At 50.9% G+C, this 22508-nt stretch overlaps 1 long non-coding RNA gene across 1 annotated transcript in view; it reads right to left on the minus strand.

Moving 5' to 3' along the window:
• Nucleotides 1-6754: 6754 nt before the first annotated feature.
• LOC142063601 (uncharacterized) overlaps nt 6755-22508 on the minus strand; it is a 41492-nt gene continuing 25738 nt past the window's right edge. The window contains exon 5 of the long non-coding RNA XR_012662812.1: nt 6755-7275. This is a non-coding gene — a long non-coding RNA (uncharacterized LOC142063601). The remainder of the gene's footprint in view (nt 7276-22508) is intronic.

Below are 22508 nucleotides of genomic sequence, written 5' to 3' on the forward strand. Positions count from 1 at the left end.
CCGGCGGCGGCAGTGGGCACCCAGTGCCAGGGCTGCCCTTTCCTCCTCCTGGATCCTTGCCCTGCCTCGGCTCGGCTCAGGATGCCCTCACGAATGGCCCATTTCATTTTTCAGTTGCACGAGGGGCCGCTCCAGAAGAGAGTTAAAAAGAGAGAGAGAGTGAGGGAGAAAAAGAAAGGGACTAAAGCGATATAAAATTAAAAGGTAAAAAGCAGGAACGCAAATGGGAGAGAGCTCTTTCAGCTTTCACATTATTAATGACTCTTCAAAAAATCGGCGAGTTTTCCAATCTTCTCCGAGAAGCGCTTGAAGGAGCTCACAGATGAAACTGACCTTCAAAATGTTCTTTGGTCTTTAGTTAAGAAATTCGCTCGCCATTATGGCATCATTAGGGAAACAAGGATAAAATTACTCCATGGTTAATGACCTATAGTATCTCCCCACCAAAATTTGTTTCAGATCTAATAAAACTGTGCTTAACACACTCGGATGAGTTATGAGGACTGTTCTGCAGGGTATTAAAATGTGGAAAATAGATTTTCCGAAGCTGGGGGGACTGGACTTTTCGAATCAGATAGCAGAATGGAATTTTCTGGGCAATAAATTCTTCCATGTCTCAATTTCATCTCGCTCTCGCTCTCTCTCTCTCTCCCTCTCTCTCTCTCTCGTGCTCTCTCCCTGAAATGCTAAAGCAACATGGAAATCTTTAAAGTGCAGAAGCTTATATAAACTTTACCCCCCAACCCCCAAAATAGGGCCCCCACCCTTTAACGCCTTTTTTTTTTTTGTCTTCCATCTGAGAAGAAGGCATAATCCCTCTGTCAGGAGAGCTTTGGTGGCGTTCACGGAGCCGATTCAGCTGCGAGGCCTTTTTCTGTTGCAGCACTGCGGTTTGGGCTTTGCCCGAGCCCAGCAGGCTGCCAGCATCCCCGCGCGGGCACCAGCGTGCCAGCAGGGAACGGGAGCCGCGGGGGGACGACGCGCAGCCGCCCGGGGGGCCGGGGGGGCACCCCTCCCGCCTGCCCCACACCCCAGCCTGAGGCCTCGGAGGGAGCATGCAAGGGACCGCTGCTGGGCGCTCTGTCCGCCCCGGCTCTGCTGCGGCAGGGCACCCACTGCCTCTTTCGTGCTGAAGAGGCAGTACCTGGCACCTCCAGAGCCGTACCTCTGGGGACGTGCTGGCACACGTGTGTCGGTCCCGGGGGGACGTGCACGCGTGCACTCGTGCTGCAGCGGGGAAGCGCGTCTTGGCCGGGGCCGCAAGCCCCATCGCTGCCTGCAGACGGGTCACCGGCGCCCGTCCCGGGCAGCTCAGGGCAGCGCGGGGGCCCGTCTCGGCTGTCGCTGCCTGAAGCAGGAGCCAGGGACTCCAATGGTGCTTTTAGGTTAGTGAGGGCTAGTTACTGCCGCTGAGAGAGGTGGCTTGCGAGGTAATGGCATTTTGCTCTCTTTAAACTTTAATCTTTCCTATTAATTCCCTGCAACTGGAGAATGTATGAGAGTTAATGTTCCATGAACGTGTTTCTCAGCCGACAGTCTCTTCGAGCTAATTACCTTCAGGTGCTAAATGGAGGGAAATTGCAATCCATTTGGATGTGAAAAAATTTCGCCTTTCCAATCCCCTGTGAAACATTCTTTTTCCTGAGTGTTGCAGAAAGAATGCACTTGGCTTCTTTCTTTTTTTTTAATGTTTTCCTCCCCTCCTCACCCCAGCCTTCCTCCCCCCTTCCCCAAGCCCCCATCCTCACCAGGTACCCATCTTCCCTCCAAGACTCCGGGTTCTCCAGGAGGCTCCGTGGTACGCTCAGAAGAGGGGAGCATCGTCCTTAGCACAGTCACATGGGACAGGAGGCCAGCCAGGGAGAGGGGGGAAAGTAGGCATATCCATGAAATCCAGCCACATGGCGAAAACATGGAGGGAAAACAGCGAGGAAGACAGCAAGAGACTTCCTTCGGAGGTCTGAAGTTAAAGTGTATTTACACGCTTAATAACACGCTTATTACAGCCATTTCCCAGTTGTTGAGTTTTGAATACAGAGATAATAGAATTTTACAAGCTACATAAAGCCATTATTCTTTTGGATCCAGGACTGGGGAGGGAGTTCGGTAGGACCCATGGAGGAAAGAAGGGGGAAGGCAACCGGATCCAAATGGGGGCACGCACGTTCAGACTGGGCCTGGAAGTCAGTGTCTTCACATGGACCGACAGAGCCAGAACGAGCCAGTCAAGGTATGCCTGAACAGGGCATAACTGGAGGCTTCGGCTGAACATCCCTCCTTTCTGCAGGTCCCTGTCTCTCGAGCCCCACAGATGACCACTGGACTTGTTGGCCATCCTAAATGGAAGTCCCCGGTGATAACAGGTTTCCCATTTCTTATCCAGCCACCAAAGATCCAAGATAAGTGGTGCCAGACAGATTCACCAGACAAAAATCCTCAATGAGAGCAGTCGCACCGCATTCAGAGGGTCCTGGGTAATGCCCACCACTAGTAGTTTTTGATCTGTTCTGTCTCTGGTGTTCATGATACACTTCCTGCAGCACTATCTAAAAGGCTCTGTGCAACCTTGTCTCAGAATCAACCGTGGCAATTACCAGGAGCAGAAGTCTCTTCCACAATAACGTAAATATACTCCAACTGGGAGCGGTGTCGCTTGAGAAAATTCCTTGGAGCTTTGCTGAACCAGCAGGATGTTCTTGCAAGATCATTCAAATGCCCAGTTTTTATGGCTCTGCTCATAGTCCAGATGCCACTGAGAGATACAGCTAAACCTGCACTTTGTTGGTAGACTGAAATTGAAAACGTTTATCAGTCTCTGTAGAGTAAAAGACATGCTGGATTCTCCTAGCATCGTTCTGACCATTAGCGAGTGAAGGTGCAAACAGTGTGCTATTCATCCCACTGGCCCTCTGCAGGGGCACATTCGCTCTGACACAGGTGTGGGGAGCTTGTCTAGATACTCCATCCAGATAAAACAGTCCAGAGATGATCTATCTTTGGTCTCCTCTTGCTCAGCCTGAACTACCAGCATTTGACCAAGTACCCTAGAAAGGTTTTAAAACCACCTTTACAGCGCTGAAGTGGTAAGGGCAGTAGCAGGTCCAAAGCTTGCTAAGCGTGAAGACGCACCAGCACACACCTCTCTCTGGGAGAGCTGGTTTGAAACTTGGCTCCGTGAAGGCTCACCAGGACAAGGTGTGAGGTAGCAGACTTGAAGAGGAATGCATGTTACTACAAAGAATACCAGCAGTGTCCTGGCCACAGACCATGTCTGTATCCTCTCTGAGGTGCTTCTCTGAGCCCTATTACTGCAGAATATGAGCATCTGTCCGTCTCCGAAGGATTGCTCCCCACAGTTTCCAGTGAGAGATGGCACCCCTCTTACCTCCAGCGGATGAAAGAGTGAGTGATTTACCCAGGGTCACCTGAAAGGTGATGGCAGAACAAAGAGCTGGGCCAGAGGTTTTCTGAATTTCCAAAGCATCCTTCCTGCCTGTCAGCCCAGTCACACAAGTGCTTATTTCTGTCACCTCCATGTTCAGCCACTCCTCCAGACACGTATCACACACTTATCCATCTATCTGTCAGGGTCTAGAGCACAGGTCTTATGAAGAGCAGCTGAGGGAGCTGGGGTTGTTGAGCTTGGAGGAAAGGAGGCTCAGGGGAGACCTTATTGAGCTGTACAACTACCTGAAAGGAGGTTGTAGCGAGGTGGGTGTTGGTCTCTTCTCCCAAGTAACAAGTGATAGGACAAGAGGAAACGGCCTCAAGCTGTGCCAGGGGAGGTTTAGATTGGATGTTAGGAAAAACTTCTTCACTGAAAGGGTTGTCAAGCATTGGAACAGGCTGCCCAGGGAAGTGGTGGAGTCACCATCCCTGGAGGTATTTAAAAGACATGTAGATAGTGCTCAGGGACATGGTTTAGTGGTGGACTTGGCAGTGCTGGGTTAACAGTTGGACTTGATGATCTTAAAGGTCTTTTCCAACCCAAACCATTCTATAATTCTATCTGCCCCCAACACCTGTGCTCTACCCAAGTCTGCCCATCCGATTCCCACAGCCCTTTGAACATCCAACCCTCTGCCTTTCCACATGGCCCCATCTGTTCTGCACTTAATGAGATAGTTTTCTTTAAATTGTTATTGGGATTGTCCATGAAAGTAGGTTTTTCTTTTGTGAATTCCTCAAAACTTTATTGTTTTGCCTTTTTTTTTTAATTTATTTTTCCCAAGGAAGAAGTTGGGACGGCAGAGAGTTTTGAATGGGAAGACAATAATTTCAACAGCGCTGTCACAAGAAGGTATGTTTTTTGTCATAGTTCTCACGGCTAAGTTTGCTAGTCAGTATGGCTGGTTGGACTTTACTGGCTACAAGGAATGGCACCTATGTGATGCCTCAGCCTCAGCCTCAGTCAGAATGAAACCATCAGCAGAAGGGGAGGGTTTAAGCCAGCAGCTAGTTGTGGCTCCTGCCTTCTGCATGTACAGAAACACAAATTGTCACCAGCTGCACTGAATCTTTTTTAAAAAGCTACACTTGGGGTGCAGGTGCAAATGGGCTACACAGGCTTCTCCCTTCTACCTCGGCTGTATTTTCACACAAAACCTCACTTTCCCACTCCTGATTCCCCTGTTCCACATTTACTTTGTTCCTGTCTTCTTTTTCTCCCTTGCTCTCCAGCAGTACTTTTCTCCGCCTGTCCTTTCCTTGTTCTCCACCCCAATTTTCCCTTCTTTTTATATATATATATATAAAACATCTGGCATTTGAAATATTGAAAAAATATTTAAATCCCAAAGTGGGGTTGATGAGAAGGCAGGAGATGATGTTTTCCCTGACTCACTCTCACTGCTGACTGTGTTGCAGTAAATGCTGTCTCTCTTCAATTGGCTGCTTACTTTTCAACTTTTCTTATTTCTTTTAGTCACATGGCAAATAGCTTGAACTTGAGGCAGTTTGAAAAGGCAGAGCAATCAAATCTCTTTATTTTCCCTCCTCCTGTCATTCCCATACTTCACTGAAGCTAGGAAAGCGTCTTCAAATTGTAAAGAAAGAAGGGAAGAAGATCAAAATTAAACTGCAGACCGCACGCTTGGTGGTTAAAAGAGGAAAATGGGGAAAGGAAGAAGAAAATGAGTATGCTTTGGATGCAAAAGCTCATGTGCATGTATGTACATCAGTACAGAAAATGCGTACATGGATAAAAGAAAGATTGCAGCTAGGAATTGATGTACATTACTAGTGATGGTTTAAATACCATCTTTTAACTTCTTTAATCTGCTTAAAAACCCCTGTGGCTAGATCAGTATAACCCCCTTCAGACTGTGAGCACAGTTATGCTGGTATACGTGTACCTAATACCTGTGTAGCTTAATTTCATGCCTACAAGAGAATAAAGTTAAACTGGTAAAAAGCCTATTTATATTAGTGTGAATGCTGGAGGGATATGTATTGTGTTTACCCTGCTGCTACAGTTAAAACTTCTTGCATAGATAAAGTCGAAATGGGAATCCTGCCTATCCACCGTTTCTCTCCTTTCCCTCCTGCATCCCTTCTCCCCCCGTGTTTGTGTCAGCCTTTTCTCCTCTAGAAATCCCCCTCACTGATGCTTGTGGGACCACCTCGTCCAGGAGTCCACATCCACGTCTCTCACCAAGGGGGAGTCCCAACTCCCTGCAGAGCCCGGGGAGGCCGGGTGAGCCCTGAGCCCGACCTCCAGCCCTGCAGTGCCAAGCAGGGGCGGGGGGAGAACGGCGCACACCTGTGAGTCGTGATAGGGCTTGTTTGCCTCCCAGCTCAAAAATTCAGCCTTTCCTGCTTACTTGCTTTAAGATCAGGAATAAGCCTGGCTTTTGTGGGGAAGAGAAGACATTACATTTTAGCAAAGAGAAGAATGGGTGTTTGTGAGATATTTACTATGTGAGTAAGAAGAACCAGGGAGGCTGAAACTGTAGGAAAACAGAATCCACTCTGGGGAATGTGTAATCCTCCATCTAAAAGCTGGACCCCTAGCTCATTCCCTTCCCGCACTTGTCCCTGCTGGCTATTTAACTTAGAAGCTTTTTAGGGCAGAGACTGTACAGCTCTAACACAAATCCTGGGAGGTTTTCACCTGGCTCTTTACAGCTGCTTGGGGGGTAAAAAGGAAACTGTGCTTTAACAACACACAACGTAGGTCAGAGGTGTAGCAGCCGGACTCAAGGAAAGAGAGATTAAAAGGCTTTGCCAAAGTCATCCTGTTAGGCACCGGCAAAACTGAGGCATCCTACTTGCCACGTGCTATGCTGTGTATGCGGAGTAAGAGAGTCATGGAGAGGCAACAAATAACCTGCTAGAATGACAGAAGTAAAGAAACCTGTTTCCATGCAGAAGACTCTGCAGCCTCTAATGACTTACATTGGATGTGAAAGGCGTCTAACTCTTTGGCTGCCTCCTCATTCTCAAACATAAATAGAAATCCACCCAAGACATGCCTTAGATCTGGACTTGTGGGCAGCCAACTAAAACCAGACCAGAAGCTTTCAGGCCGAATTCATCACTGGAGCAACTCTATTGACTTCAGGGCTATTAAAACACAGAGGGATTTGGCCTGCTGCTTTTAATTGTAGTCACAAACCCTACTGCAGCCTGATGAGCAGAAAATAAGATGTTATCAGAACCATGCACCCTATCCTGCAGAAAGGAACCACGAGGAGCAAGACCCTTAGCCGGACTGATCCCAAGGCCACATTGTTTGGGGGACTGGGAATCTGGAGCAGCCCAGATGCTCATGTTCTGTTTGCATCAACATCAGGTCTAGAGCACTGTGACATCCAGGATCAGTTCAGCGTCAGGTGATCTGCTCATTAATTTAACCTATAAATAACGTTCCTGCTTTTAAAATGGCAAGGACAATAAAACACATAGTAAAAGGTATGAAAGACACACAGACGCATGTGGTGAGGTAAAATGTTTGCAAAGGCAACGTTCTAGGTATAAAATAAAGATAATTTCTGAAACTATGTAGAGTCTTTGAGGGAGAGTCATCAAGAAGGGATCATCAGTTCAGCCATGCAAACTTCATGAGCTCAGGGACTGTAGTAGAGGTTGGCAAAATGCGGTAAAGAACTACCTAAACCATCACCGAAATACAGTCACTCCTGAGGGGGAATTCAGCATCTCACTAGTGGCACTCAGCAGTTAAAGCTCCTCTTTAAGTCTCCAGTACTTAAGCATGTGCCAAACTCTTAGCACGTACTTGTATCCTTCTCTGTTCAGGAATGGTTGAGTCCGTGACTAATGAAACAAAAAAGATAATTTATGAATGTTCAGTCCTTCTTTTTGGAGCTACGTATGCAGCTCTCCTACTAGGGTCTGTCAATATTTAAATGCAAAAGAAAACAAAACATTATCACCAAAGAATTTTTAACAGTGATAAGAATCGTTATATCTGGTCTTCCCATGTGAGGATTTGCAACAGCTTTATAGGTGTGAAAAACAGAGATAAACCTGATGAACAAAATACCAAAATTCGAACCATAATTTACAGGAACACACACACATAAACACGTACCTATCTGTGTGTCTGTAATACACAGTACCCGGTATATAAAAATTTTATTGCCAAATTGAATACCAAATAATAAGTTAAGCTGACAGAAACATAAAGATCAGCGTTAGATGGCACCCAAAGGAAGGCAGAATTTCCAGCAGGAAATTGCTCACTACCCCACCGTGTTTTGGGGGGAATTTGTGGGATACATGGGAATCTCTGGGAGATTTTGAAAGTGTGGCTGTATATATCCTGGGGGGATCTGGGTCCTGATGAGGGACACGGCCTTTTTATTTTCAGGGCATACATCCCAGCTGAACTCCGTTGCAAGTGCTGAGCCCTTGAACATTTCTTTCACTTTCTAAGAACTCAGCAGAGGAGAAAATGGGTTTCTAGGTGGTTTGAGGAGAGCAGGAGGGAGAAGAGAGGCCAGCAGGCTGTTCTAAGCACTGCGCTGCGATGGCGCGTTGTAGCGTAAGACCGGGACTAGTGGAAAGGAGCGTAAGGCAAGAACCAGCTGTGAGGAGCAGTGAGGCTGCAGAAGGCCTCCTCCGTGCAGGTCCAGTGTGGCTTCATTTGGCAGAGCATCCTTCAGCCTTGGGGCCAGGGCTACCCTCCCAGGGCTGCGTCAGGCCACGTGGACATGGTGCGGTGGCTGCCCTCAGACAGCGGGAAAAGAGGAATAATGGGGACTTAACCGAGACCCAGACATCTGGGGACACAAGGGGGAAGAAGCTACGTTAAGAGCCATGTGGAGAATATCCCCACAGCATTTGAATAGCTTGGCTCACACGCCAGAGCCGTGCGGGGGATTACTGGCCTCGCAGTGCATGCAAGGTGCCAGCTGACCGGGGGCTTGCCTGTCACTCCCCTTTAGGTTTCTTGGAGCGTGTCTCCCTTTGGAGGCACCCCTCCTCCCTCAGCAGTCACGCAGCCCGGGGCAGCCCTTGCCGTCCCTGCCAGTGGCGCTTCCTTGCCAGCTGGCAGGGGCAGCCGATGGGCAGAGGTGGCCACCTCGCTCCTGAGATGCAACGGGAGACAGGCGTCACTGCTGCAGACACCAAGGGATGCCTTTCCCGGTGTCCCCCGTGGCCAGGAGGGGTGGGAAGATGCTGCCGTGTTGGTTGGAGCTGCCCAGCAGCGGGAGGAAACCCTGCAGATGGCAGAGTGTAAAAGACTACAAGCAAACACAGGCCCCATTTGATAGCTCTAAGAGCCAGAATAAATCAGATTACGGATCAATTACTGATTGGCCGCACCTGAAAAGCTGGTCCTTGGATCTCTACTTGTGAAGAGAAGGCAGTGTTTTAGGTCGCCTCCAAACCCAGGATAATCTGGTTCTTCCATGGACTGAAATGCTCCATCATAAACTTTACCTCAAAGTGAAGTCATCGGCTGTGTTGTTCTGCATGGGGCCCACGAGTTCAGAGTGTAACCTCACAGCTTCAGTCAGGGCCCTTGACTGGCATTGCCCATCCCTGCTGGGTTTCCCACAGACCCCTGCCCCAAAGATACCTGCAGCGCAGCACTCCTGCATGTCCAAAGGGAAATACAGACCTTTGTGTATAAGAAGGAGCCCAGACACAAAGCCTCTCCTATGTCAAAAGGGGAGGATCAAGTCCCATAAGCTTGTTGTTAGTCTGTCCTGGTCAAGATGCTGAAATCAGTGCTTGTATTGCCTCTTAATATAAGTTTTGGACCTTCTTATGTTGGGCTAAAAGCACCCATGGGAAAGGAACAGTACTTTATTCAAGGGCATGGGGAGAGATGCTCTAGGGGCGTAGTGGGGACAGTGATTTGTTTCAAGAGCAATACAAGATGCAGACCCTCTATGCCTTCAACATAAGTGCTAAAAATGGGTTCTTCTTTCAGCCCAGAGGACAGGAATTAAAAAAAAAGAAAAAAAAATATCGTCTCCCTGTGCCTGTGCTGCCACCTCCCTCTTTCTCCTCTGCTTGCGACAGACAGCTCGGGCTGTGAAGACATGGTACCGAGGTGAGTGTGTACGCGCGTATGTGCACGCCTCTCGGTGCGATTCCTCCTGCCTTGCCAAAACATCTCCTGCTGTTTATTTATTTATTTCTCTCTGATAACGGAGGGGATCGCGTTTCCGGAAGAGTGCCAGCAGATGATACGAGCCCAGGACTGATACTGCCAGCAAACCCATGCCAGCCCTTTCTGCCGGAAAAATTTCATTTTTTCCAGAAGGAAGCCATGAGTGTGAAGCAGAATCCAAATCCGATTTCTCGGCATTTTTTGTTATCGCTCAGCAGCCCACCAGGTGGGGCAATGGAGGGAGCTCACTCAGCTGCAACTCAGTGCCTTAATCCAATTTACAGCTTCTCTTGGAGAGATAATTACAGCCCTGAAACCAGTTAGCACTGTACAAAGAGGCTCTCGAACCAAAGCCCCGATCCTGTCTTTCAAATATTCACCTAGAGTGTCGGGGATGCTTTGGAGAGGGAGGGGGGCACTTGAGCTAAGCCACTGTGAACGGAGAAGTGTGTACACAACACCCCTCCCCAGGACACGTGTGCCACACTCGCACACTCATGCAGGCTTCCCAAAGCCCCACGGGCAGTGGCAGTGTGGGACTGTCACCCCTTGGCTCTCCAGCTCTGGACACCTGGGCAGCGGGAGGTTGCAAAGCCTTCTCTGCCAAGCGTTGTTGGCAGACGGAGGGGGCGAGATGCAGGCAGCCTGAGGTGGATGGGAGGAGAGAAGGTGGTCAACCCTTTCCCTGGTCGTGGCCACACCAGCTTTGCCATTGAGGTTGCTCCTGCAACCACCCCGAGGAAGCCAAACCTGTTCAATTTTTCCCCAGCAATCAGCAATAGCACTTGATTTAATACAAAGGTGCAACCTCTCTTTGTAAAGACACCACAGGCTTACAGCATCTCACGCGCTGAGCTGGCCACCCCTGCAGTGGCCTCCTTCCTTGCATTTCACAGCAGCTGGGCCCGAATTTTGCACACCTGATTACCCCTCCACTTGGCTCGCATGCAGCTGGTCAGACGCGGCTCTAAGGTGTGGAGCTGCAGGGCTGCCCACGGATCCACAACCGGTAAAGAGAGGGAGGCTGGGGCTCTCTATAGAAGGGCAAAAGGCACGCAGAGGGATCTATGCTCCATGCAGATCTCAAACCCCCATCCTTTTCAGCACCACAGCCCTTCCCCATCACGAGACCCGACGGGTGACGCCTCTCCCATCACCGTCACAGCATTGCCTTGTGCACCCATAAGGAAAACATCTGAGAAGCTCAGCAGTGGTAAAGTCTGTGCTGTAGATACCTTTAAGATTTGCTGTTGTACTCACACAGTGGTGTGTGTGGAAGCGGACATGCAGACAGCAGCTGCCTGGTGACACTTGGTGGTGCACATACTGGACTCAATAGGCAAATTATCAAGGAAGAAGCTTGGGGCTTCAGTGGGTTTCCTTAAGCCGCATTAACTAACTTGTAAGCTGTAAATTAACCTCCTCTGGCTTAAAGTTCCTGATCTTCATCACTCTGAAGCGATCCTGGTAGGTCTGCCTTGCAAGTGATTTTCACTCTGACTGGCATAGCCCAGAGGAGAACCCTGCCCTTGGGAATTAAGCATTAAAAAGGATCAGAAAAGAAAGAAATAGATTTTTGGTGGGAGGAATGAAAGCTGGTGTGGGAGCAATTGGAGACCAAAACAGACAGAGTGTAAGTAATCCACTGGGGAGTGTGTGCCCCCTTCCCCAGTGCCTGGTTCATAGCAGAGGCCAATCTGTTACCACCAGCTGAGCAGCTGGAAGTCCTGTTCTGGGAACTCCTCCTGCAGGTGCGAGTCTGGAAGGTCTCCCAGGAAAGAAGGGCAGCCAGTATAGCTGCGACTGTGTCCGCCACGAAGCACCAGCTCGGGGGCCGAGGGGAACTTTCCTTCCCTGCCTCACACAGAACTGAAGGAGTCAGACTGGCTCCCTGGCAGAACACCCTCTTCCAACGGGCCAGAAAGGCCATGGCAAGTCTGCGGTGACAGAGCTTTCCCTGGGGAAAAATAACCTTTTTGTTGTTGCTGCTCTTCAAACATTCAATCACAAGCGGCGAGTGTACTTTGTTGGGATCCAGGTTCAAGCCCTCGCTCTGCCCCTCCTTTCCTCTGTGTCCTTGGCCAAGTCTCTCCACTCAGCATCAGCAGCTGACAGCAGGCACTGTCTCTCACAGGGTGTGCCTCTGCTGGCAGGTACAGTCAGAGCCGAGCTCTGAAGCATGGCAGCATGCAGGAGCGGTCGAAGTTGGCAGGGTGCAAGAGGCATGGCTTATTTGTTCGTGCCTAGCCCTGGAGGAATATGCCTAGACGTAGGAGCTTGCAGACCTCTGGCTGGGCTATTTTGCAATGCAGGCATGCCCCCGCATGGGCTTGTATCTCAGTGGATGTTATTTTGTAAACGATGGATGTTATTTTGATTGGAGCCTCCCAGCTATTACCAGGACTCTGTGGGTCGGTCACGTGGAAGTGTGTGTTTGCTCTAGCAGGAAAGGAAGTGGCAGAAATCAGATCTCTAAAACAGAGGCACCCCATTTGGAAAGTCTTTGGTCTCTGGAGCATATGTAGAAACACCTCTTTTTTGTAACACAAGCCCGTTGCTAGGCCTCAAAATGTGTATCTGCTGTGCATTGGATGCTCACACACTGGACAAGTTTATGAACTCCCCAGCTACCCTGGCAGGTCCTCACTTCGGCAGTAGTTGCAATGTGAGGGCCATAAATATATTCCATGAGAGCAGCTGCTTATATTTCCTAGCAGTGTATTAGCATCTAATCCTCTTAGCTTCTTCATCCCTTTTGCATAATATTATTGTCCAGTAATATCAAACACAGAAGCTTTACTTTGAACCATGATGTTCCTCCTTTGATTCGGGTCTTCTGAATCGATGCTTTAGCCATGGCGCTTGGCTTTCCCATTGACTGCTCCTGTGGCATTTCTGACCCGCTAGGAATGTGGCTACAGGGCAGCTGGAGCTTTCCTTCCTAGTGAACCTAGGGCAAAGTGTGCTTCACCTGAAACATTGCCTTCCACTCACAGGGATGCCACCCCTTGTGCACGTGATACCCATCGGTTTCCACAGCACAGCTCTGCCAGAACCAGTCATCCTCCAGGAGTGTAACAGGGGTATCTTACACAGGTGATTTGCTTGTCTGGATGCTGGCAAACACCTGGAATTTCCTGTATTTAGGAAGTCATTTCGCCTGCCTCTCTAATGCAGCCACCTCTAATATGGGACACAACCACCTTACTAAACGGCTATTATATGGTTCCTTGGGAAGTCTGGAAAGAAATGAAGTATATTGGTCTCAGCAGCCAATTGAGGTGAAATCCATGGATTCCTTCACTTGCATCCATTTGGCATCTGGGACATAATATTTAACTGTGAGCAGCAGAGAGACCCAGGCACGCGAAATCACTGTGCTTATTGTGCCAGGGCTAGAGACCCACTTGGAGCAAATCAAACACTGGACCAATGCTGACCCAAAGGAGAGCGCAAGGCATTAGCACTCTACTTCTTACCTCTCCACAAGCTCCACGATGGTCGTCTGTACCCACTTCCCCTATCACAACACTAATTGCACCCAAACTAGACTGTACTGGGAAAGCCCAGGAGATGTTGCAGTCCCACATTATATCATGTCTTGGGAACAACTCTGACCAACGACACCTTCTCCTCTGGAAGGCGCTACGGGCTTTTCATCTCAGAGACATTTTCCAATAGATAGGCAAAATCCATAGCCATTAAAGTAGTGCTGGTAAAGTAATTAGTATTAACTTGAACTACTATGCTTGGGCTTGAGGGTGTTTTGTTGTTGGTTTTGGTTTTCATCACTGAAGGAGACAGGTCACAAGAGGGGCTGGACCCCTGCTAGGTGGAGGGGCATGTATCCAGTGGCAGCAGGTCAGGAGCCTGGCTTTAACCACGACCTGTTACAAATAACTGCATCTCTTAAAGAGTTTCCTACACTAAGCCAAATTCTGGAGGCCTTACTTATCTCAATGTCGTGATTAGGCCTGGAGTCTTGTCAACGCTGTATGCCTGGGTCCATGGAGGCAAATTTAATAACCTCTCCTGGAACTGCACTGCCATTAAAAAGCACAGGAAATACAGAACTAGAGATTATTGAAAAAGAACAGAGGGAAATGAACACAGTCACCTGTGGTCAACCTGGCGGCTTCAAAGGGCACTGAATTTCTCCAGCCTGGGACATCTCAAAAGCTGTGGTTCATGTAGTCTCAAACTGGTTACCTAACCCTTTTTGGAAACCTCACCTTTTGTTTCTGTTCGAGCTTTGTCTAGACTCAGAAAGCAGCTGCACATATGGACGAGAGAAAAGCTGGTGAGGATCTCCTGTCCCCAGCAGCCAAGCAAGGGTTGGGAGGAAGGGACAACATGACCCTCTCTCAAACTTCCTTTGGCTGGTGTAAATGGCAGCCTAAAGGATGATGGGAATTTCCCCCCTCTCTCTCACTGTGGTCTGAATCAGGAATATTGCGCTCAGGGCAATGAGGCTGAGTAAAACAGAGCACTGCAGCCAGAGCAGCTGCCAAGCGGCCATCAGGCGAGACTTTGTCAAGACACAGGGACCTGGGCTAGGACCCACCAGGTCTCTGTGGGGTCCTGACTTTTTCCACTGGGTCCGGGGCTCTTCCCATCTCCCTGGCAGCAGCACAGCCCCTCTGGCCTGCTGCCATCGCTGAGCTGTGTGGCTGGAGGGGATGGCACATTGAAGCAATTTGCCAGGCTGCATGACAATTACTGACACAGATGCTCCTGTGTCAATATGGGCTCTTCTCTCTGTTCCGGTTACAGCGATGGGTGTGCCTGGCGGGGACTCCTCTCGGCACAGGCCAGTAGGATTATGGGGTTGGGAAGGGGCCATGTCTGCCTGGGCTTGTGAGGGCAGAAGCAGCCTCAGAGGTCGTCCCTGCTCCCCCCCTCCCACCCCTCTCCCCACCTGTCTGTCAGGGTCTCCAGCTGCCAGCCACCTCCAGACATTTCCCCCTGCCCCCTGATACCCAAATACTGTGCCTTTCTCTCTGTAGCATCTCTCCTTTGCTGCCTGTTTGGTGGTTAGGGATGAGGGAAAGGGGCAGTGTTGGACATACTTCTGCCAAAGGCTCTGCGTCCCTCATCCCCCTCCTCCTTTCAGCTTCCTTTTGCCTCCCCCCGCCCCAATTGTTCACCTTTTAACGGCGATATCAGCCATTGCCCAAGTGCCAATACATTACATCCTCTGCAGTCCCAAGAGAGGTGAGATGCGGCAGTTTTTAGGAGGGTCAGGACAGGCATAAGGAATTACAGCAAGCTCCTTCACCCTCTTAGCTCTTCCGGCATCAAAGTCTGCATGTTTTTGCCAGCCAAAGCCTGAAATGTAGGGAAAACACTTGAATCCAGTAGTCAAATGTCATCAACCCCATCCAAACAAGAGAAACGTCATCAAGTTGATGTAAGGACCTCAGCCAGGCGCTGTTAACAGTGCACGTTGCCATCATCCAGCACACGCCGTTGTTCTCCTGAATGCCTTGGATGACGCCAAGACCTCTGGGGATGTGGCGCATCTATTGATCAGGTCTATATGAACACAAGGGTCCCTCCCCTGGCTGCAGCTTTAGCACCAGGTAGAGAGATGAGCAGTCTTGGGTGATTTGCTGTCCAGATCTGCCAGACCTTGTGTCTGCAGAGGAGGCTCAGAGGGGCTCTGTTCCGGTGTGCTGAGCCGATGCCTCACGGCTGCACCCTCACCAGTGCCTGACCCGAATTTAGACGTGGCAGTCAAAGCTGAAGGCTGAGTCACGAAGCACTGTGCCTTCTTCCAGCTTCTTCAGCACATCTTCAGGTCATTTGAGATATTACTGCTTTCAGTTGTTCTTTGTTTGCTACTCCCTGTCCCCATCACGGGCGCACATCCTGCTCCCCCCAGGCTGGAGCAGCTGAGACACAGCCACGTGTTGCCCTCTGCCAGCTCAGCGATGGCAGATGGGTCTCCAAGAGAGGGGCAGCAGGGCCAGCAAGCTGGGAAGAGATCACGTCTGTGACAGATCTCATTGCCCACAGCCCAGTGCAGCCCCACCAGAATGGTGTCTGCTAGCCCACGGTACTCAACACCAGGCCTTTCTCTTCCCCTCTAGAGAAGGGCACCGTTGGCTTAACTCCAGGACAAAAACCGTCTTGGGTTGCAGCCTCTGAGGAGGCCAGCAAACGGGGCTGCTGTTCCTGCCAGTGCTGCACCAAACCAAAGTGGTCTCCCTCAGGCCCAAACCAGCTTCCCTCCCACCCCTCCTCTGCTGAAAAAAAGCTGTACTGCACCTTTAAATGTGGTGCACGCTAAAAAAAAAATTGACAAGCTCCCTCACTCTCAAAAGAGTGAGAAATTTTCATTGATTGATTTCTTCATGGCTTCTTAAACAGATAATTAATTCACCGTGAACCTGCGGACACACCGTCGTGAGTCGTTAATATTGTAAATTCACATATACTTCAATAATCGCCTGACCCCCCCGTCACCCCGAAAAACAGATAGCTGTGCAGCGAGGAGGAGGGGGATGGGGGGGAATCGATTTTCGAAGACATGAAGGGATCACCCAGCAAAGGGAAGCTATTGATTCTCTTTTATAAGACACCGCTATAATATTTATTCTTTTGTAAACAGAATTAACCCAGCATCATGGGTCATTCCTATCGAACAACTTTCCTCTCAGGTGCACAGCGATGCTCATTGTATCAGATGAGGTAGAAACATCCAAACTGCACCACCCACCCTGGCGCCCACCTCTGCAGCCGCTCGGCTCGCGCTTGCTGGGTCTTACCACCATGGTGCAAATCCAGCTGGCGCTGGGCTGGCTGCAGCAGGGCTGAGCCGCTCGGGTATTCGCAGCCTGGGAAGCAGCCACGCTTTTCTGACCGAGTGCTGCTGGCACCGTGGTGGTCCTGGGATGCCTTGTGCTAGGGGGGAGACGGCCAGGAGACTCCAGTGGCTGGAGCTCCGGCCTCATGCTCGCGGCGAATGGCTGAGCTGAGACTCCAGCCTGCCAACAGTTAATTACTGATAGAGGAAAGGAGAGGGAGAATTAAAACTGAAAGAGGAACTTCTCTCCATCCCCTAACCCACTCCCACTCCAGGGAGGTTTCTCCCCCACAGACCCTCCACGATCACCCACAAACCCATCCAGCAGCAGATGGGGCAGCAGCTGGTTTAAGGCCCCCATCATGTTCAGTCTCCTCCCTGCCCACCCATGGCAGGGGGTGCAGACCGAAGGGTCCATGCAGGACGTCACACCCCAGAGCCCTGACTCTTGGTGGCCCATCACACGGAGGCAGCATGGGGACAAGGAGCAACGATGCTGGCTGTCGCTGAGGCATGAGCTGTTGTTCCTGAGGGGACACCTGCATTTCACCCAAACAAAAGGTCATCTCAGAAGGAAATAAGAGCCTTGATACCAAAAGTGACAAGATAAAGCCAAGGGGAAGCTTCTGGATCAAGTGTCCCAAGGAAGAGCCAACAAGATGAAATTTAGCCTGGGAAGAATCTGTGGCTGGAGCTGCTTTCCTTCCTTGTGCTTATCTTCATAAACACAGCTCTCGCTTCTCCATAAGAGGCAAGACATACATTGTCACTCAAGTCTATTGAAGACGCGTCTGTGTGGGACACCAAAATGTGTTTTGCATAGAAAAAGATGCAAAACTTTGCCTACGTAACAGACACAGCTGGGGTCTGGAGAGGTCTGGAGGGTGTGCCTGAGAAACTCCTGGCTGCCCATAAACTTCTGAATTGCCTATCAGCTACCACCATGAAGTCCAAGGCGAAGATAGAAACTGTAACAAAACATGGACTTCCTTTTATTTGCCTCCCAAATGTGAAACCATGTTCTCCAGGCAAGGTCTTCCCAAGAACTTTTAATTCCTGAACCTGTTTTGCAAGAGCCACCAACATGCCACAGGGGTTATGATTCAGATTTTTACAAAAAAGAAAAAGAAAAATCATGTCTCAGCCACGTTTCATGGACTAAACCCAGATGTAACCACTCCAGAGCCTGTGGGGTGGAGAGGTGGCCTGGGGGTTTTAAGCTGTGACCATCCTCCCCGATGAATCCGTAAAAAGGTGGCCAACCCCCCCCCCCGGCCCCCATCCTGGGGGATGGTGGCATGCCAGGTGGGATGTGTTTGCTTTCTCCTGGGCTGGCAGTGCCCAGAGAGCTCCACGTCTGCCCCTCCAGCTGAGATGCGGACGTGCCAGGCCACTGGCGCTCCGGCTGGCTTCTCTTCGCCTTTCTCCCATCCCGGCCAGCAGCCAGAGCAAGCGAGAGTGAGCACTAAATTGTGTCAAAGAATTTAAAAAACGGTGGGGGGAGAGGCAGAGGGGGGCCGGGCAGCAGCGGAGGGGCAGACGCGGGCAACGGAAGCCCTAATTAAAAGCGGGGCCGTAGGAAGGCAGGGCTCCCATTCAAAGGGCTGACAAAGAGAGGGTCTGTGGAGCAGAACCGGGAGGCAGTGAAAGGAGAGGGCCCCGCAGTGCCCCTCGCCCGCCGGCACGGCGCAGGGCCCTGGCTGGCAGCGCCTGGCTCTCCAGCCTCTCCAGCCGCCCGTGCTCCCGCCGCCACCAGAAGCCGTCCCCTGCAAATTAGCCGAGCCGCTGCCTGCAAAGGGAGGCCATGGCAGCCTCTCCCGTTCTTGCTCCTGTCCTCCCCGGCATCTGCCTCCCTTCGTCCCGCACGGGACAGAGGAGGCTTGGCCAGTGGCAGAGGAGGAGGAGAGCAGGGAGCGCTAGCCCCCCAGGTCACCTCCAGCTCCCCGCCACCAGACGAGCCTTTCCACTCCAGCAGTGCCCCTGAATGCGCTAATTACCCGCCCAAGCCTGGGGCTGGGAAAGGCCACACCGGTCGTATGACAGCCACGAGTGGTCTGGCCCTCAAGGGAGCATCAACACGCCCCACGTTGTCCTCCAGTGGTCCTCCCCATGGCCTCGGGTGGGACGTGGAGGAGGGAAGGCTGGGCTGGGTGGGGGGTGCCAGCCTTGCAGCACCCCTCTCTGTGAGGACACCCCATGGTGCGGGGGGCTCAGGAAGGGGTCCGCCTTCTGCTGTCGGCCCCGCGGGTTCAGCAGAAGCGGGATGGAGGGGGGCTGCCTGGCCCGACTCTTTCTGGGGATCGATGCTATGATGCTGTGAAAGGCTTGGGGGAGAAACAAACAAGAGGCCCAGAGATTGTTGAAGGATAGCCTGTATATCACAATTTGGGGGTCTTTCCAAAACAAAGGCTCTCTGTGGTTTTCAACGTGTTTACACAATAGCGCACAGAAAAAGCAGCAAAGTGTCATCTCAAGGGCGCCCTCCCTATCTCCTGCCTCTTTGCCTCCCCTCCTCACGCATTCAGCACATCTTCAGCACTGTCTCCTTCTCTTCAGAGCCTTTCTTGCTATAAACTCACATTTTCTCCCCTGACACGCATGCTTTGCTTTCTAAGGACTTCCTAAGGGTTTGCTGTGAGGCATCCGCAGCTGTGACGCCCCGCAGGCTCCCAGCTGGGGACACCCAGCATGGGGAAGCTCATGGCTACAGGGGTCCTAGCGCAGTGGCCACACATGAGGAAGCTTTTGCTCATGAAGGGAAGAGTTGGCCCTAGTTCTGGCCTCTTTCCCCTGGACTTGAACAACGTCAGGCTCAAGCCTTAGCAGAGGCCACCCTATTACATGTCCCAAAGTGGGTTCTGTAAAAAGAGGGGAGAAGAAGACCATATGCTTCAGGTCAAATAGGAATCCAGAGGTTAAATCAGTGGCTGCTCTGTGGCCACATGGTCTTCTCCATCTAAAGAGCAAGGCAGCTCAGAGGATGCATCAGCCTTTGCTTGCCTAGCAAAGGGACAGAGAGAGGTACGGGGAGCTGTATAAGACCTCAGGGGCAGTGGTGGGATTGGTGGAAGAGCCAGGGAGAGAGGAAGGTCACACGTGAAGACTAGGGCAGGTGATCGGGTCATGAATTCCTCCCCAACCCTGTCCCACTTGGCTCCCCCTGCAAACATGAAGGTGATGGCCAACAACTTTCTCTACCTCATGGTCTGCATCATGAACCACCCGCATCAGAGGGCATCTCAGTACACACCTACACCTCCATGTGATACCTTCTCTTTCCCTTCTCTTTGGGGTCTGCACCCTAGCAGACCCCAAGCTCTCACATCCTTGCAGTGTGCACGCACAGGTCTCACTCTAACACATACCAGTTAAACCAGGCTGACCTACAGCCTTTTGTCCCACTGCCAATGCAGAACAAACCACATCCCCTGATTTAGCCAGCTATGGTATCGAGTTCAAGGATCCATCACCTCCCAGATCCTCTGTCATGGTGCTCGCTGCCCTCATGGCAGCCCGGTGCCCGTCACTGGCTCTCAGAGCACTCCAGAAACCTGGCAGGAGTCAAAGCCCCTCGGACACGCTGGTGGGGAAAAAGCAGCGTGGTATAGAGGAGTAAACAGCAGGCAGCAAACCAATGTCATGGATTAACCAACATATCTTTGATTTTCTTTCCCCACCCCTGTCTTCTCTATCCAGCTTCCAGCTGGGCCCCCTTTCTCACCTGTACACCCCCGAGACCCAGATGCCCCCATCACACTCCAGAACCCTGAGAACAACTGCAAACAGCCAGGAGGCCTCATGCAGAAACCCAACAGCCCTAGCAAGAACGTAATTGCCTTCAAAGCTAGCAGTGCCGGTGTGAGAGACTGCCTTCAGTGTGAACAGCCTTTCCACCATCACATGCCTCACCCAGGTGCACAACGTCTTCTGCAAAGGCCCAAGGGACTGAAACAGCTCTGCAAGGCCTTAAGAGAAGGGAAATTGCTATCAGAGACTCCTGTTGACTCCACAGCCCACCAAGGAGGCTGCTGGCTTCTACAGGCCATCCCCCATCTGTTGGAATAGCAGGAAGTTTTACGTTAGCAATAAAAAATAAAAAATGCTGGAGTCCAACTGGTGACTGAAGTCTGGTGCCAGGCTCCGCTGCAGAGACATCACAGCTGCTTACAGTGCCTGCTCTGAAAGAGGTGCTCATTAAACATTTGCCTTGGGTTTATTTTCCCTGTTTGCTAAAACAAAATATTCACAACAAAAATCTGTAAGGGAGGGCTGCAAATCAAAAGTTTAATTTCATGAAAACAAATACCACCAACCATCTGACTCTGGGCTCTTCTTCCTTTCCACTCTGTTTTTAGCCTTCAGGGGTTACTTTGAAAAGCTTACAGCCACATGAGCTAGAAATTTATTTTTTTTTCTAATTGAGAAACCTAAGATTTTCAACTAAGAGATCGGGCTTTTTGAGAAGACCCCAAGCAGCTAATACACTCTTTAGAGCTGGCAAAAGGGGTTTCCTGTCACAGAACTACCTCAAGATGCAGAAAGGGCTGTTTTCTAAGCTGGATATTTTTGTTGGAGTTCCTGCCTTTTTACCCAGCTATTGAGACGCTTTCAATAGCTGCAAATACCTTCCATGCATGAGCCATGAATACCCACACATCCAGGCTGAGGAGTTGGTCAGCAAACTGAACTCCCAAAACCCAGAACGCACATTGATACCAGGCTGCCTGAAGGAAAGCTCTCATCAGTAGGACCAAGACAGCAGAGCTGTGAACAGAATCCAGAATTACCAACATACAGATGTTAACAACACATCAGGTCTCCAACAGGAGTGAGACACCCACAGCCAGTAAGCTAAGCAGCGCCTGCAGCTTTGCATTGTATGGCCCAATAGCACATGAGCTTTTTCCTCACTAAATACCATTCAGCTGCATCTGAAGTAATCTGAAAAGTTTATTTAGCAGGTTCCTCACCCTACCCTGAAGCTTGGGAAGCTCTGGCTGGTTGCAAGCCCTGCTACTAAGGGCTGAGCTTTCCCATCTCCCACTAACACCACCTTGGGAAGCCAGCGCTCCCCAGGCACCACTGCTTGGCTGGCACCCCCACAGCAGAGCGGTGCCATGCGTCATCCATGGAGCGTGACATCACCTGCCTGCAGCTCTCCAGGTGGTGCCCCTGCAGCTGGAGGTCTGGCTGTCCCCGGGACCACCGTTCTCAGCATGGCCAGCACCAAACCAGTCTCTTCCAGCTCTCTGGGAACCTGGGGGGAAGCCAGCCTCCTCGTGGAGCCACGCTGTGAGGCACTGACACGGATCGATCCACAAGCCGCCCCTGATGTTCTCCACTTCTGATTGCTACATTTTTTGTGACAAATTGATAAACTGCATCTCCACTCAGTTAAAGATTTGATCTCGCTCTCTTAATCCGCTATCAATAAGATATTAATCGTGCACCTGACCCGTTCTGTTCCCTGTCTGCCTGCAAATCCAATAATCATTTCAGAATTCACAGCCGAGTGGGGCACTCCCTTCAAACAATTAATTTCAGGGGAGTCTCATTTATTTTCCCTGTAACACTCTCCCCCCACCCCTCCCCTTCTTGCCTGTCTCTCCCCTTGTCCCCGCCATCTACACACTTCCCAGCAGAAACTCCTGCTCAGCAGAGGCAGGAGGTGGGAGTGCAACTTACACTGGGAGCTGGAGAGGTCCTGCTGAACTCCCGTTTGCTGCTCCACACAACCGGTCAAATTCCCCGTTGCCCAGCCCCCAGACTTCTCTAAAGGTGGAGGCCAAATTCACTCCAAAGCTAACACCCTGTGCCTGCAGCCAGCCACCCTGCGGCCAAGAAGGCCAACAGGATGCTGGGTCGCATCAAAAAGGGCATCGCCAGCAGAGAGAAAGAAGTCATCATCCCGCTCTACTCAGCGCTTGTCAGGCCACACCTGGAGCGCTGTGTACAGTTCTGGTCCCCTCTATACAAAAAGGATGTGGCCAGGCTGGAAGGGGTCCAGAGAAGGGCCACCAAGATGATCAGAGGGCTGGGAAGCTGCCATACGAGGACAGGCTGGGAGAGCTGGGTTTGTTCAGCCTTGAGAAAAGGAGGCTCAGAGGGGATCTC

The sequence above is a fragment of the Phalacrocorax aristotelis genome, chromosome 12 (genome assembly GCF_949628215.1).
Source record: "Phalacrocorax aristotelis chromosome 12, bGulAri2.1, whole genome shotgun sequence".
Lineage (NCBI taxonomy): Eukaryota > Metazoa > Chordata > Aves > Suliformes > Phalacrocoracidae > Phalacrocorax > Phalacrocorax aristotelis.